This window comes from Eurosta solidaginis, chromosome 5 (genome assembly GCF_040869045.1).
Source record: "Eurosta solidaginis isolate ZX-2024a chromosome 5, ASM4086904v1, whole genome shotgun sequence".
NCBI lineage: Eukaryota > Metazoa > Arthropoda > Insecta > Diptera > Tephritidae > Eurosta > Eurosta solidaginis.
This window is the reverse complement of record NC_090323.1, coordinates 172,099,073-172,114,353: the sequence shown is the minus strand read 5'-3', so window position 1 is coordinate 172,114,353 and position 15,281 is coordinate 172,099,073. Positions and strand designations below refer to the sequence as shown.

At 36.4% G+C, this 15,281-nt stretch overlaps 1 protein-coding gene across 7 annotated transcripts in view; it reads left to right on the top strand.

Moving 5' to 3' along the window:
* lqf (epsin homolog lqf) overlaps positions 1–15,281 on the top strand; it is a 75,710-nt gene that overhangs the window by 32,177 nt on the left and 28,252 nt on the right. Inside the window, exon 1 of one of the 7 annotated variants that reach the window (XM_067757210.1) lies at positions 10,633–10,821. The exons of the other annotated variants lie outside the window; for them this stretch is intronic. The gene's annotated coding sequence lies outside the window, so the exon portion shown is untranslated. Of the gene's footprint in view, positions 1–10,632; positions 10,822–15,281 lie in introns of those variants that run through there. 7 annotated transcript variants of the gene reach the window in all.

Here is a 15,281-nt window from a genome sequence, read left to right as displayed (position 1 = left end):
GGACTTTTTCGGAATGATTTTGGGACCCTTCTCGCATCATTTCTGAATGATTTTCGGGATCCGTCCGGGTATCCGTCAGGGTCATTTCGGGCGTTTTTTGGGAACTTTCCGGGATCATTTCTGGATAGTTTTCGGGATCCGCCCAGGATCCCGTCGGGGCTATTTCGGGAGTATTCCGTTATCATTTGGGGATCCTTTCGGGATAATTTCTGCATGGTTTTCAGGATAGCGTCAAGGTCACTTCGGGACTATTTCGGGGTCATTTGGGGGCCCTTCAGAGATCAATTCTGGATTGTTTTCGAGATCCGCCCGGGATCCCGTCTAGGTAATTTCGGGACTTATTTTGCGACCTTTTTGGGACTATTCCGGGATCATGGAGGGATCCTTCCGGGATCATTTCTGGATAGTTTTCGGGATCCGCCCGAGATTCCGTCGGGGTAATTTCGGGAATTTTTTCTGGACTACGTCATTTCGGGACTTTTAGGGAATCATTTGGGGATTCTTCCGGCATCATTTCTGGATGGTTCTGGGGATCCGTCCGGGGTGAATTCGGGACTTTTTCTGGACTATATCATTTCGAGACTTTTGGGGGATCCTTTCTAGATGGCTTTTGAGATCCCGTCAGGGTAATTTCGGTACTTTTTCGGGATCCTTCCGGCATCATTTCTGGATGGTTTTCGGGATCCGTCCGGGATCCCATCGGTATGAATTCGGGACTTTTTCGGCATCATTTTTGAACCTTTCCGGCATCATTTCTGGATGGTCTTTGGGATCCCGTCGGGGTCATTTCGTGACCCTCTGGGTCATTTCGGGATCATTTGGGGACCCTTCCGGCATCATTTCTGTATGTTTTTCCGGATCCCTCCGGGACCCCGTCATGGTCATTTCGGGACTTTTTCGTAACTATTTCGGGGTCCTTCCGGCATTATTTCTGGATGGTTTTCGGTATCCGTCCAGGATCCCATTGGGGTGAATTCGGGACTTTTTCGGGATCATTTGTGAATCCTTCCGGCATCATTGCTGGATGGTATTCCGTCGGGGATATTTCGTGATCCTCTGGGTTATTTCGATATCATTTGGGGACCCTTCCAGCATCATTTCTGGATGGTTTTCTGGATATGTCCGGCATCCCGTCGAGCGTAATGTCGGGGTTTTTTGTGGACTATTTCGTGATCATATGCGGACCCTTCAGAGATAAATTCTGTGTGGTTTTCCGGGATCCCTTTGTGGTCATTACGTTCCACGACCCTTCGAACAATTACTTTTTAATAATTTTTACACATTATATTACGTATACTGACCTTCAATATTACAAACTCAATGGGTCAAATAGCAGTGACACGTGAATAGCCCAAAGATTTTATTTTCTCCTTGCGGAGGGGCCGCGGGTAAAGGCTAGTATAACAATAAAACAATAAGTACTCATTAGTTCTGCAGTTCTACCACAAGGCATAAGGATTTTTATATCCCTTGTGGCAGAGACAACCATCGTCTATACACATTATATGCCCTTTTAACATTAGCATGTCATTGTAGGTGGCGTCCTGCCACAGGTAGCAAACTAAAAACCTTAAGAAATATCACACCCTAGCCCTTACAGCAAGGGCGTCCAGCCACTTACTGCAGACTTTAGAGTACACTTTTATATTTTGCACTTTTGCATAGCCCAATAAAACTTTCGCGAAAATTTAATTCAAATATTGCGGCATATAGCCAGCTCCTTTTCGTGCTATCGGGGCAGTTAGAAAACTTACTTCATACTCCCATCTCCACGTTGGATCTCAATGTTTCGCACCATATGCTTGTGATGCTGATTACTCCACAATTAACGCAGATTGCAGGATAAACATACGTTCTATTTAGATTGGAAAATAACGTCTCACAATATTGTGCATAGAAGTGGATACGTGCTCTTTACCAACACCTTACTGCGGTATTTGAAAAGCTTACTAGATAATCTGTCAGATCCCTAGTCGTATGGGAGAACTTTAATTCCCTAATATTCGAGTGTGTACATCCTAAATGCTTCATTGCTGCCTCCTTGTCAGAATTTGTTCCCTTCTTTAAACTAAGCACTCTCTGGACGTCGGCTGCCAGACCGATGTCAGCGTTCTTAGAAAAATTCGCTCGGTCTTAAATCTTTTGTCGTTCGCAAGCTGGCAAGTAGCAGAAGCTTCTCCGAACTCACGTTTTTCTGCATTTGAATTTTTCGTCTCGAAAACACGGATAGGTTTGCAGGTGGCGTTCGCACACTCTATTCGTTGCATCTCAACGTGGCAACCTCTTTCGGTGGCAAGCGCTATATTTTTTATCGATTATTTTTCGTGATCCCCGGTATAGAATTTGTTCCTCAGCGCTTTAAAAGTATTCTGAGACCTTGCACGCATACTCTCAGAGCGGAGTGTGAGCGCCGAGTTACGAAGTCATTGGCAGTCTGTTGAAATTCCAGCTGACGCTGAGATTTTCTTGTGTTTTATGTAGCATGTTTTAAACAGCGCAGAGGTGGGCGTATTATAGGTACAACAACAAAGTGTTTTCCAAATAGAGACGAGACGTTTGCCCACCTGCGTGAACGACAGTTCTTTTCAGTTCTTGTTTGGTTTAGGTTTGTGCTAACTTCACTTCAACATGTAAATTTATTGTTGTTGGAACTTATTTAGCATTAAATATTGCAGTTAAATTCCTTCTTCACTTTCAAACTTACAGCTACAGCGGGTGTGCGCCGCTTTTAACTGAAAATGTAAACAATTACGTTTGCGTTTTTGGTTCGATTAAAACGATATACATACATACATACAGTATAAACAGTTATATTGTTCGATTAAATTTTATAAGGTTATACCGTTACATTCTTAATAATAATGTTGACGCATATTGCGCTATATCGCCGGCTTTGGTCTCAGCACCTATCCGAACCACGTGTAAGCTGTTGTTTACATTTCAATTAATTTATTTTTAGTTTAGTAAAGTTTTGCGTAAGTAACGTAAAAAAACCAAAAAGAGACAAACGAAAGAATAATAGTAGACAGCAAATAAAAAGGGTGGCTTCTTGCGGTCATCTGTATGGGTCATATGTATGTACAAAGAAAAATCGATAAATAACTTTTTCAGGGTCAGAGGTTTGGTATAGGTGGGGAATTCGAATAGCTTAGAACTGATTTGTATAGGAGGAACACAATTGCAAATATTACAAAAACACAACCAGATTTGTGTGTTCGATATCAATAGTGCTATGGTTTTAGCGAGAGTCCTTTTTTCGAATATGAATCGAGTGAACGATTTGATGGTAAACTTGGCACTGCATAGCACAAATTGTTGACACAAGTTTATTCTAGTCGTTTCTTAAACGGCTTTCTCACCTTTTTCAGGTTTAGTTCAGAAAGCTATAATTGAAGTTCGGCTAGTTACAATTGAAGTTCAGAATTTTTGATTGAAGTTCAGAAAATTACAATAGATTTTCAGACAATTACAATTGAAGTTTAGAAAATTACAATTAAAGTTAAGAATTTTCAATTTAACTTCAATGATAATTTTCTGAACTTCAATGGAAATTTTCTGAAATACAGCTAGAAATTCTGAACTTTAGTTTAGTTTTATGAACTTCAGTTGTAATTTTCTGAACAACAAATAGAAAAGTTGATCTGGTTGGTCCGTAATGACCTCACATAGACTGAATGAGTCCAAAGTGTGTAACGAAACTAACTCTGATGAAATATTTGAGCCTTTAAAACTGGACTACAGAAAACAACTAAGGTTTTCGTTGCCATATTACAAGTTTCGTCCCGAGGCTAAAGCGTTCTCGAACAAATCTCCTTGTATGACTTTCATAGAGTGAGGATCCAAAGTGGGGGAGCAAACGAAAGCACTGATAGCCTAAAGTTTTAGAATGTTACAAAAAAGAAATAAGCATTTCTTAGTGAGAAAGGTTTGGCCAGTTTGGGTTTTTATTTTTGAGCCCGAACCTAACTTCGTCGGAACTGATTTAAAAAACCAAAGCTCTTTACAATTTATTCAAGGGCATGCTTCAAAAGTAAATTTCCTCTAAGAAATGTGATAAAATACTCATTTAATTTCTCTATTTCGGACAGCGGCAGTGCGAAATATTTGTTAAATTGTTACCCTACTATTAGTATAATAAACTCGTAACTTTCGACAGGTTTTTTTTTAGAATAAGGGTCAAAAATCGAACAAAGGATGATGGAACATTATACCAAAATAATCATCAATTAATCAATTAATCGGAAAAGTCAACTACAAAGGAAAATTTTAAAAATAACTACTTGGAACATATTACATTTATCTCAAATTTTTTTTAAAACTCACTATTAGAGAACTTAATTTAGAACGCCCTTTCCCAGGTATGTTATTCGAAAACGTGCAATTTTGATTCTTTAAATTTGTATCCGAAACGTTCGTCAAAAATTTCGTTTCTAGGTGTAAGCCAGACTCAGTTTTGGCAAGACCTATTTTTCTGCTGCTGAGTGGAGTTCACCTTATCCCGGCTTCCGTTTCAAAAATACCCTTTTCGAGAATTATTTTCATAAACGCCCGAATTATTGAATGTGAGTTCGGGCAGAGCGTTTTTCATACAATTTTGTATATAAAAATGAAAATCCATATATTGTGTATCGTTAAATGTGCAGCCAGCTATGCGTTCAGCTGTAACGATTTCCCCCCATTTATGTATTTTTGTTCTTTCACACTATTAGGGTTTCACTTGAAAAGACTATGATTTGTGTATGAATAGGTTTTTTTGCAATTTAGCAAATTGAATTATTCTCATTTCTTTGTTGTTTAGTTTGTTTGTGCGTTGAGTTTGTTTGCTGGCGATGTGCCCCTGCGCTTTTTGATATTTGGACTCGGGAGTGTTTTATGCGATTAAATGGATGGATGCACGTGGTAGTTTTGCTTTTTATTCTTGTTTCGTTTTAACGCCAATTCATTGTCTGATAAATATTACTCATATTATAAGTACTCATGTGTACTCATAATGCTTAGTTTCTTAATTTGCATATGTAATTGTATTTAGTTTGTAGACTTATTGTATGTATATTAGGGTGGCCCTTATTTTCCAAAGTGCTCCGATCCTCAATCTGACCCCCCAGAAATCTTGGGCGAATTTTTACATTTCTTTTGGTCCACTCTAATTCATTTATTGTAGGCGAAATCGCCTCTCACTTGTTATCAATAACCTCTAAAGACTTTCCTTTCAACGCATTTAAAATTATAAAAAATGGTCAAATAAAAAAAAAACTTATAATAACATAAATATAGTTTAAAAAAACTAAACAACACACAGAGGTTCGTGTCTCTGCTATTAAGCACAACTCGTTTTGTAGCGAGTTATTTAACCACTGCCTTCTTCAAAAATTGCCGCTCTCTTTGCGGGCCTAACATAGGAGTTACAAACATACAAAGTGAAGCTAATACCCATCATCCGGTGGCAAAGAGCCTGGGCCAGATAAATAATTTTGCATGTAAGTGTAACAAAAACGATTTGAGCCAGATAAATGCAGATAGAAGTCTGGTTCAATTTGTGAGTCAGATAATTTCTTAATTACTTGTCTTTAGTTTGGCAACGCTGCCTTTAATAAACCTACTTTTTCAAAAATAGATGTCGCTGCTTAGCCTTTCGCCGTATGAGTTAAATGAAAAACAGCGGCGACATCTGCCTATGTGTGCGAAAATATCACGACATCTGCTTCGCAAGTCTCTCAATGATCCAAAGCATTTCAGTGCGAATTGAGCGTTAGCCTGAGCTGTAAAACTCACTGGATGACAGCAAATATAAGCGTGCTAAAATAGGAGAGGCGCCAAGATTTAAATTGCGCGTAAAATTTTCAGCCTTTTGTTATGTATTTTTAGAAATTTTTCGAGTACACAACTTTGTAGATCATTCAATTTGACGTTCACGACGTGCAAGTTTCAAAACGCTGTCAACTTCTGTTTAATTTTGAGAATTTTTTTTCGTGACGGGTGTTGGTAATTTTTCCAAAAATGAAGAAAAACTGTTCTCACTTACATACAGGCCCGACGAGAGGGTGGGGGGGGGTGGTGGGATTCCCCCGGGCCCGGGGTTTCTCAGGGGGCCCGCGATTTAGAGGTACTAAGACATTTTTTTAATTCAGGAGAGTCTTTAGTTGTTCCATGTGCAAATTTTAAGTAGAATTTCAAAAGCAACGAATATTTATAATGATTTTTTGCCTGGGCCTGAGGAGACAATAAAAACATCGAACAAAAATGTGTTTCTCAGGGGGCCCGCGATTTAGAGGTACTAAGACATTTTTTTTAATTCAGGAGAGTCTTTAGTTGTTCCATGTGCAAATTTTAAGCCGAATTTCAGAAGCAACGAATATTTATAATGATTCTTTGCCTGGTTCTGAGGAGACAATAAAAACATCAAACAAAAATGTATGTTTACATAAATCCGAAATCGTAAAGTTTTCGTGGTGACACTGATGAAGGTTCATCTTCAAAAAGTCTGCCAACAATACCACCAACTCTGTATCAAAGTCCAGATTATTTAAAAGACTTCGATATCGGTACCGTGAATAATGAGTTTTTGCGATCTGAAGAAGTCAACGTAATAATTCGTCGAGATCATCAAAAGTGTCGAGTTATTTTTCCACGTGATCGTCATGACGAGGCATTTCCTACCTCATTGTTAAACAGAATCTGGCCAAATGGAGAGAAAGTGGACCGTGACTGGTTAGTGTGGAGTGCCAGTAGCAATGCTTTTTATTGCCTACCATGTCGTCTGTTAAGCACCAATACTTTAAATCGACCTATAATTTGTTGTCCTGGCGGATATCCGAAATTCCAGGTATGGAAGAAGCTATACGATAAACTCCCATCACACGAAAATACTCAAAATCACACTAAATGTTATTTTCAATGGCGATCTTTACAAAATCTAATTCAAAAGGAGGCTACAATTGATACACTTATCAATGAACAGCTAATTACTGAAACTCAAAAGTGGAAAGAAATTTTATATAGAATTGTGGACACTATTTTATTTTTGGGTGAAAGAGGCGTAACTTTCAAAGGCGAATGTATATGTCTTGGTGAACGAAACAATGGACATATTTTGATGATCCGATACTTAGAGATCACTTGGACAAAGTTGGGATTTCACAAACGTTTACAAGTTCACTATTTTTCCCCAGACATTCAGAGCGAGTTTATAGAAATTTGTGCAAAGCACGTGAGTGAAACTATATTAGATCAAGGCAAGAAAGCCAAGTATTTTGCTATTATCGTTGATGCTATGCCTCATGCTAGTCACGTTGACTACGTTCATTTTGCGCTAATTCCATTTCAATTCGAAAACAACAAATTTTACAATTCAAGAACGGTTTTTGGCTTTCGTTGTAACCAAAAAACTGGTCAGAAAATCGCTGATCTAATTTTCCATACTCTAGGTAAACTTGAAATTCCATTAAAAGATTTCGTGCACAAGGGTACGATAACGGCGCCAGTATAAAAGGACCTTACAACGGAGCCCTACGTCACATTCTCGACAAAAACTGGAATGCTGATTACTCGCCTTGTGCAACCCACAGTCTCAATTTATGTGGTGTTGATGCTGCAGAATGTTGTACGGCTGCAATTACTTTTTTCGGGGTTGTACAAAAATGTTTTACTATTTCCAGCAGCACTCCTCAAAAAAAATTTACGGAGCTCTATTCATTGTCTTTCAGACAAAAGCCAAATTTGACTGCGCAAGCATACGGACACATCAACAAGTTCGAATGGTGCTGTCCTCAATTTGGTTGAAAATACTGACTACCATTAATGAAAGAAACGTGGTCCTCCAAGCTAGAGACGCCACCATAAATGTTGAGGTCCGACATATGTTCAAAATCTGTATACGATTTTCCCCAACATTTGTGTTGCTTTACGTATCTTTTGCACTATACCTGTCACTGTAGCTAGTGCAGAACGTTCCTTCAGCCTCCTTTCAAGAATCAAAAACTTTCATAGATCGTGTTCATCTCAAGAGCGAGCTTCATGCTTGACACGCTTTGTGTTGAATCCGTTTTGGCAAGACAGTTTTGATATTATTATAAAAATATTGCAGCGAAAAAGCAAGCAAAGCCACTCTTTGATATCCGAACTTTCTATATTGAATAATTAAAATTTATAATCATCATTAAATTTATCAGAAATGTAAAATGTTACCAAGTAACTAGAAAAGATTATTTGAAACAATATGTGGCTGTTAAAAGAGAATTTTATTTCTAGGTTACAATAAAATAGTATAAATAGTAAATATTCTGTGTTAATTTTATTGCCAGCTCTTAGTCCAAGAGTCATTTAGTTGATGTGGCAAAATTTTTTTTGATGTAATCCATCAATATTGAGTCGTGAATGAGACGTCATTAATTCAAGTTAGTCAAATTTATTAGTGGATTTTTTACAGGGGGCCCGTAATAATTGTTTAGTCCCGGGCCCGGGCTTTCTCTCTACGGCCCTGTTTACATATATTATATTTTAGTCTGCACCTCTGATGAAAGTTATAAAAATTGCTTGGAAAAGAAGTAAACGTTTCTAGGATAAAGGAATATGAACACTTGAAATGTTTAAAATTTGTACTTTTTCAGGACTATCCAAACATCCAAACTTTTTTTCTACATGCAATGAAGGGGCACCCTAATGTGCATATGTTTCTAGCCCACCCATTTCAGTCTCGCTTTGCTTTCATTTTACACGTGTGTGGGTGCTTTTTAACAACTCATTTTGTTTTTTGTACTCAAATGTTTTTCTTTTTTCCATACTTTTCATATTGCCGCTGGTCAAATAACTGCTAAGCTGGTTGGCCAACGTTGCAAAGGTGTTGCGTGACCTCAGTTTTAGCGTGAACTTGATGGAAGAGTATTGCAAATTCGTTTTTAAGGCGAAACTACGGCGTTGAAAGGTTTGCAGTTTTGAAAAGTAAAAAAAAAAATAAATAAAAATAAAATATTTTAATTTTCTGTTGTTCTGCTGGCTCGAGGTCTTAATAAAACGCAATTGTTTTTTATACCAATATATTTCGGTTACTCCACTGTAACCACTTTCAATCAATCAATTAACAAAATAATACCATAAAAAATAATAATATAAATAACATAAAAACATTCATCATGTGTACATACATTCAATTTCACGTCCTTCCTGTGTGGCGCGGAGTTTTAAACTGACTATTCGTTAGTAAGTGTTTATAGATATGCGCGCAGTAATCTGTATCACTTTTAAAGTTTAGTCCTCTGTCCGTCGGTGTGTTTATTATATGTAGTGTCTCTAGTGTGAATCGTTTCGTATATGTTTGTTCTTGTATGAGAATTCTCGCATCATCGAAATTCGGCGAATGGCCAGTAGCGGAACAGTGGATCATCAGTGCTGTTTTTTGGTTATGCGCTGTCTTGCAATTTTTAAAATCCGACTTATGCTGTGACAGTCTGGTCTTTAATTTTATTTTTGTTGTGCCACATATACGCTATTGCACCTATTTTCTCCATTACCTCTACATGAAATTTCGTACACTACACTCAGAGAAAAACGCCGTTCTAAAATCGAGCACCACCGGACTCAATTCAAGCTTTTCATGTTCTTACATTTTTGTTCTTGAAAAACGAACGACCTGTTCTTAAAACACTTGTTCTTGAACTGACAACCATTTTCTTGAAAAGAGAAAGGCTGGTCTTAAAATATGAACAAATGTTCTATTAATGAGAACAATGTTCATAAATTAAGACAATGTTCTTAAATTAAGTTCAAGAAAAAAGAAATGGTATAATTCGTGTGTACTACAATGTTAAATACGACATTTGGCACAATCTATCAAGCAGTTGTAGTAGCCCAGCGGCTATGATGTTGCGGTTGCGATCGTGTGGCGCGAGTTCGATCACCGTCAAACTCTGAAGTTTTTTAAAACAATTTTTTCATATTTTAGTTTTTTAACTCTTATTTTTCGTTCAGTTACATTCACATATGCACAGGTAATCCGAAATCTTGTTATGTAATGTTTTAAATATATATTCAGACTTCATCACCAAATAAGAAGAATTTCTTAATAAGAGAAATATATGAAAAAATGCATATATGCGTTTTTTCTAACCTTTTGGAATTTTAATAATTTTTTTGTTATTAATATTTTTTATTAATGACAAAAAAATGCTTTATTAATAAAAAAATAAATAAATGGTACCTTCCCACTCCCACCAATGATCAAGCACAAACCGTTCTGAATGGAGACCGAAAAATGTTAAATCGACCACAAATCGTTCTCGAAGCGTGAGAACGAAACATCTTTAATCAAGCCCAAGTAGTGCTTGAAATGAGCACAGAAGGTTCTCACATCAATACCAAAGTGTGATTGGAAACACTGTTCTTAAAACAACACCATCGGTCACGAGTGAAGAAAAAACGTACTTAACAGACTTTTGTCAACTTCTTAATTTTGAACTTGTTTTTTTTTCGTTTTAGAACGATTTTTTCTCTGAGTTTACATTGCTTTTTTCCGTTTGGGGTATTTTCGGTTTTGTTTTGTTGAAAATATTTTTAATGTTTCGTCGGTTTGTGGGCAATCTTTATTTTTTCCCTATTGTAGCAGTCTGATTTTGCAGCAGAACAACAGCAAATTATATATAACAAAGGTCGTCAAAAACTTTCAAATTAAAATATTTTAACAAAATCTATAACATAAATGCATTAATTAAACATAAAAAATAACTTTTTACTTCATAAAAAGTGCTTAATTAAATAATAAATTAAGTTTTATTAAAACTAACCAACTACACGGAAACATAACCGTACCACTTGAAACGACGGGTACCTGTACGTATGTATACGTATAATTTTCTTATTATTATGTATTTGGAATAATATAAATATAGTTAACAAAAAAAACTAAACAATACCCCGTAGCTCAGAGGTTCATATCTCCGCTATTAAGCAGAACTCGTTTTGTAGCGAGTTATTTAACCACTGGATGGGTCTAACTCTCCTTTGCGCGTGTATTCAATAATTTCCGCTAGATGTGTCTCTTTGCGTTCCTAGCCTAGAGAGTTACAAACATGCAAGTGAAGCTAATATAATCGTGTTAAAAATATTGACGGCTGCGTGGAATATCGCCCTATCGATCTTCCGCTTGTTCGAAAACGACCTTTTTCTAAATATTAAAAAATGTCCTCTCTGAAGATTTGTTTCAAAAACACATAGAGAAAATAAAATGTTGAGGCAACAAGTTATTCAAACAAACTCTGAAATAGTTTTCAAAAGTTTTCTGAGATAGGGCGTTTTCGAAACCGCAGCTGAGATATTCAACTCAGCATTCGAGATAACGAAGTTTCTTTAAAAAATATTAAAAACAAGTAAAAAGGTCAAAGCTTGAGGGAAATCGGCCAATATATTCCTAGTTGTGATCTTTTAGATTTTGTAGATTTAGGGTTGCATGGCCGTATTTGACAAATCTAGCGAAGAGTTTTAACCATTTGTGCTTTTTTTTATTATACTTGGCTTAATTTTGTAATTCAGTGAGGAATATGATGCTTTCCATTTAAGTTTTTGTTTTTTTTAAATATATAATTTTTGGTTCAAGGCATTGTATATATTTATCTGTGACCAGGTCGAAATTTGTTATTAAATGAAAAAACTGTTCAACAATTTGTTTGTTTGACTGCCGTATAAGAATCAGACATGAGAAAACAAATGTAAACAAATATTAAAAACAAAAAATTAAGGCATATGTGATTGTTTGATTTGTTATTAAATTTGTTAGACACCAAAAAAAAAAAACTTTTAAAATAATGTTCATATACAGCAGCGAGCAGGAAAAACGCAACAGGAATTTTTATCAAATTTCGCCACTTTAATTCTTATCATTTTTATTTTCTATAATTAAAAACAATTCTACAAATTTTGTAACTGAAACTATGCAAAACGTTTCGAAAATTCGAAAATCCCTGAAAGTTTTACTCAAACATTTCAATTAGACTTTTCTAAATAGTTTTAGGTTTTGCAATTTTGTAGCCATAACAAAGTATGTATAAGGAATAAATCTAACAAAGTACACGCTACAATTCCCTCGAAATTCGTATTGATTTTTGACAAATTTCTTCCAAAGGTTGCTGCAGATTTTCTTCCATATGAAGGGAGCATAGCTTAATTTTTATATGGAGGAAAGTCTGAAACACGTTTCGGAAAAAAAATTGTCAAAAGTCAATGAGAATTTTGAAAAATTTAAGACTTGTACTTTGTTAACCTAAATTTCGTTGGGCTACAAAGCTGCATACTCGAAAAATTCTGAAAATACGTATATATATATATTCGTGTATATATAATAAATTGCTTTGCGTTATTCTCGCTAAAACTCAAAACCGACTTGACCGATTTTGGATAATTTTTTTGTTTTGTTTACTATAGTTTATGGTATGGCGGCCGCCGTGGTGTAATGGTAGCGTGCTCCGCCATCCACACCGAAAATCCTGGGTTCACGCCCGGGGAAAGCAACATCAAAATTTTAAAAACAAATTTTTTCATTTAGAAGAACATTTTTATAAGCGGAGTCGCCCCTCGGCAGTGTTTGGCAAGCACTCCGAGTGTATTTCTGCCATGAAAAGCTATCAGTGAAAACTCATCTACCTTGCAGATGTCGTTCGGAGACGTCATAAAACATGTAGGTCCAGTTCCGCCAATTTGTAGGAAAATTTAAAAGGAGCACGACGCAAATTGGAAGAGAAGATCGGCCTAAAATCTCTTCGGAGGTTATCGTACCATACATTTATTTATTTACTATGGTTTAAGGATGGTTTAGAAAGAGCGTACCACACCCCCTGTTGAGAAAAAATTAAATTCCCTATATGAAGCAATTGAGGGGAGAATGAGATGGGGGAGTTGGAGTAGGAGTCCAAGTGAGATGAGATTGGTAGTAAGAACGGGAATGGGAGTGAGAGTGTGGTTGGGAGCGGGATCGGTAATGATAATGGAAGTGGGGAGTCGGAGTGGAACTTGGATTGAGAGTTGTAGTGTGAGTGAGTGAAGAGGGGGAGTGAAGGGAGGAAGCCAAGCTGACTTTTCGAATGTTTTCGTGCAGGACAATATCTGCCGGCCACCTAGTTCTAAATAAAAATTCCAAATTTTCGAAAACGTTTTTGAAGATGGTTTTTCTTAAATTATTGAAAATAAAAATAAAGAGTATCATTGATGAAATTTGAAAAAAAAATTGTCACTGCTATATTCGTGTTCGCAACTGTACATATGATAACAAAAATAACAACTAAATTCAAAATTTACGAATATGAACAGTCGATTAAATTCAAGACCAAAACCAACCCAGAATACAGGTGACAGTTGTTTCTTAACAAAGAAGAACAACACAAAAAGCCTCGTGCTTCTTATAGAACCAGATTGGCTCAGCTTTACTGCATCCAGCAAATACAAATGAAATAAAATAAAATAACAACAACAGAGGCAGCTGGACATTGGCTTACAGGAATAAAAATCTGACGACTCGAGTCCGAATCCCTATTCGGGGAGGATATAATTTCTAATTTAAAACAAGGAAAGGTGTCGTAAGTTCGGGTGTAACCGAACATTATATACTCAGCGTTAGCTTCAATTGTACATTTCATTTCAGATAAATTACTTTTCTACATAACACGTGGCACCGTTCGCTAAAAAAAAAAATGTCTCCGCATTTTCTCTTACAATAAATGTTTATAAGTGAAATATCATTGATTCAAAACTATTTTTTGCTAAGTTATGGCTTATTATTCTAGTCTACGACCCTTTTCACTTTATTTTATATCTAAGTTGCCGTGGTCTTTAACCGATCCCGTCCATTTTTACTGGAAATATTTTCTGCTATAAGCAAAATATATGTACACAATTTCATTACGATACCGTGGTGTGATGGTAGCGTGCTCCGCCTACCACACCGGATGCCCTGGGTTCAAACCCCGGGCAAAGCAACATCAAAAATTTTAGAAATAAGGTTTTTCAATTAGAAGAAATTTTTTCTAAGCGTGGTCGCCCCTCGGCAGTGTTTGGCAAGCGCTCCGTGTGTATTTCTGCCATGAAAAGCTCTCAGTGAAAACTCATCTGCCTTGCAGATGCCGTTCGGAGTCGGCATAAAATCATGTAGGTCCCGTCCGGCCAATTTGTAGGGAAAATCAAGAGGAGCACGACGCAAATTGGAAGAGAAGCTCGGCCTTAGATCTCTTGGGAGGTTATCGCGCCTTACATTTATTTAATTTTTTTATGTTAATTTTTCTTCGAGTTATGGCTCCCGAAACGTAGGAAATTGCTTAGTCATAAAAGGGGCGGTGCCGCGCCTATTTTTTTAAATTTGAAGCTTTTCCTATTTATTGTTATAAATCCACTTGGGAAATGAAATACCATTGATATAAAGCTCTTTTTTGCAAAGATATAGCTTATTTTATTCGTCCACGACCCTTTTAAAAATCTTTTATATAAAAGTGGGCGTGGTCCTTAACCGATTTCGTTAATTTTTCTTGAAAACATTCCTTATAGTAAAGGAAACCTCTCTGCCGAATTTTGTTACGATAGGTTTAACGATTTTTGATTTATGATTAATAATATTTGTAAAATTGATTTTATCACAAGTGGGCGGTGCCACGCCCATTAAAAAAATATGTTTATCCAGAGTGTCAATATCAGTCCACACGTCAAATTTCAACATTCTAGGTGTATTATTTACTAAATAATCATGTTTTTTGTGTTTTCCGAAATGTTATATATATAAAAAGTGGGCGTGGTTATCATCATGTTCAATACCAATCTATTCTGGGTGCAGATAAGCTCGTGTACCAAATTTGGAGATGTCTCAATATTTACTCAAGTTATCGTGTTAACGGACAGACGAACGGCCGGACGAACATGGCTCAATCAAATTTTTTTCGATACTGAAGTTTTTGATATATGGAAGGAGGCCGGGTCGATTTGTTGGGAGGCAAAAAATCGCCCATTGCTCTATGAAAATCATATTCTAGGGATCAAAATAAGAAACTTTGCCGAAGGAACCATACCTCTAAAACGAATTCTGATGTCCCCCCCTTTGGGTCGTAGGGGCAAATTTTGAAAAATCCCACTTTGAAATGCCTATGTTTTTTCTTTTTGGAGTTTATTTTTCTCTTTAGAAATTTATTTAGTCAGAACATATGTAAATGTAAAAATGAATTTAACTAAGTAATAGAAAAGAAATTAAAAAAAATTATTAGAAATTAGCGTTTTTACAACCCCCTTTTAAAACCAAGGCATCACTGTGATGCATTTGC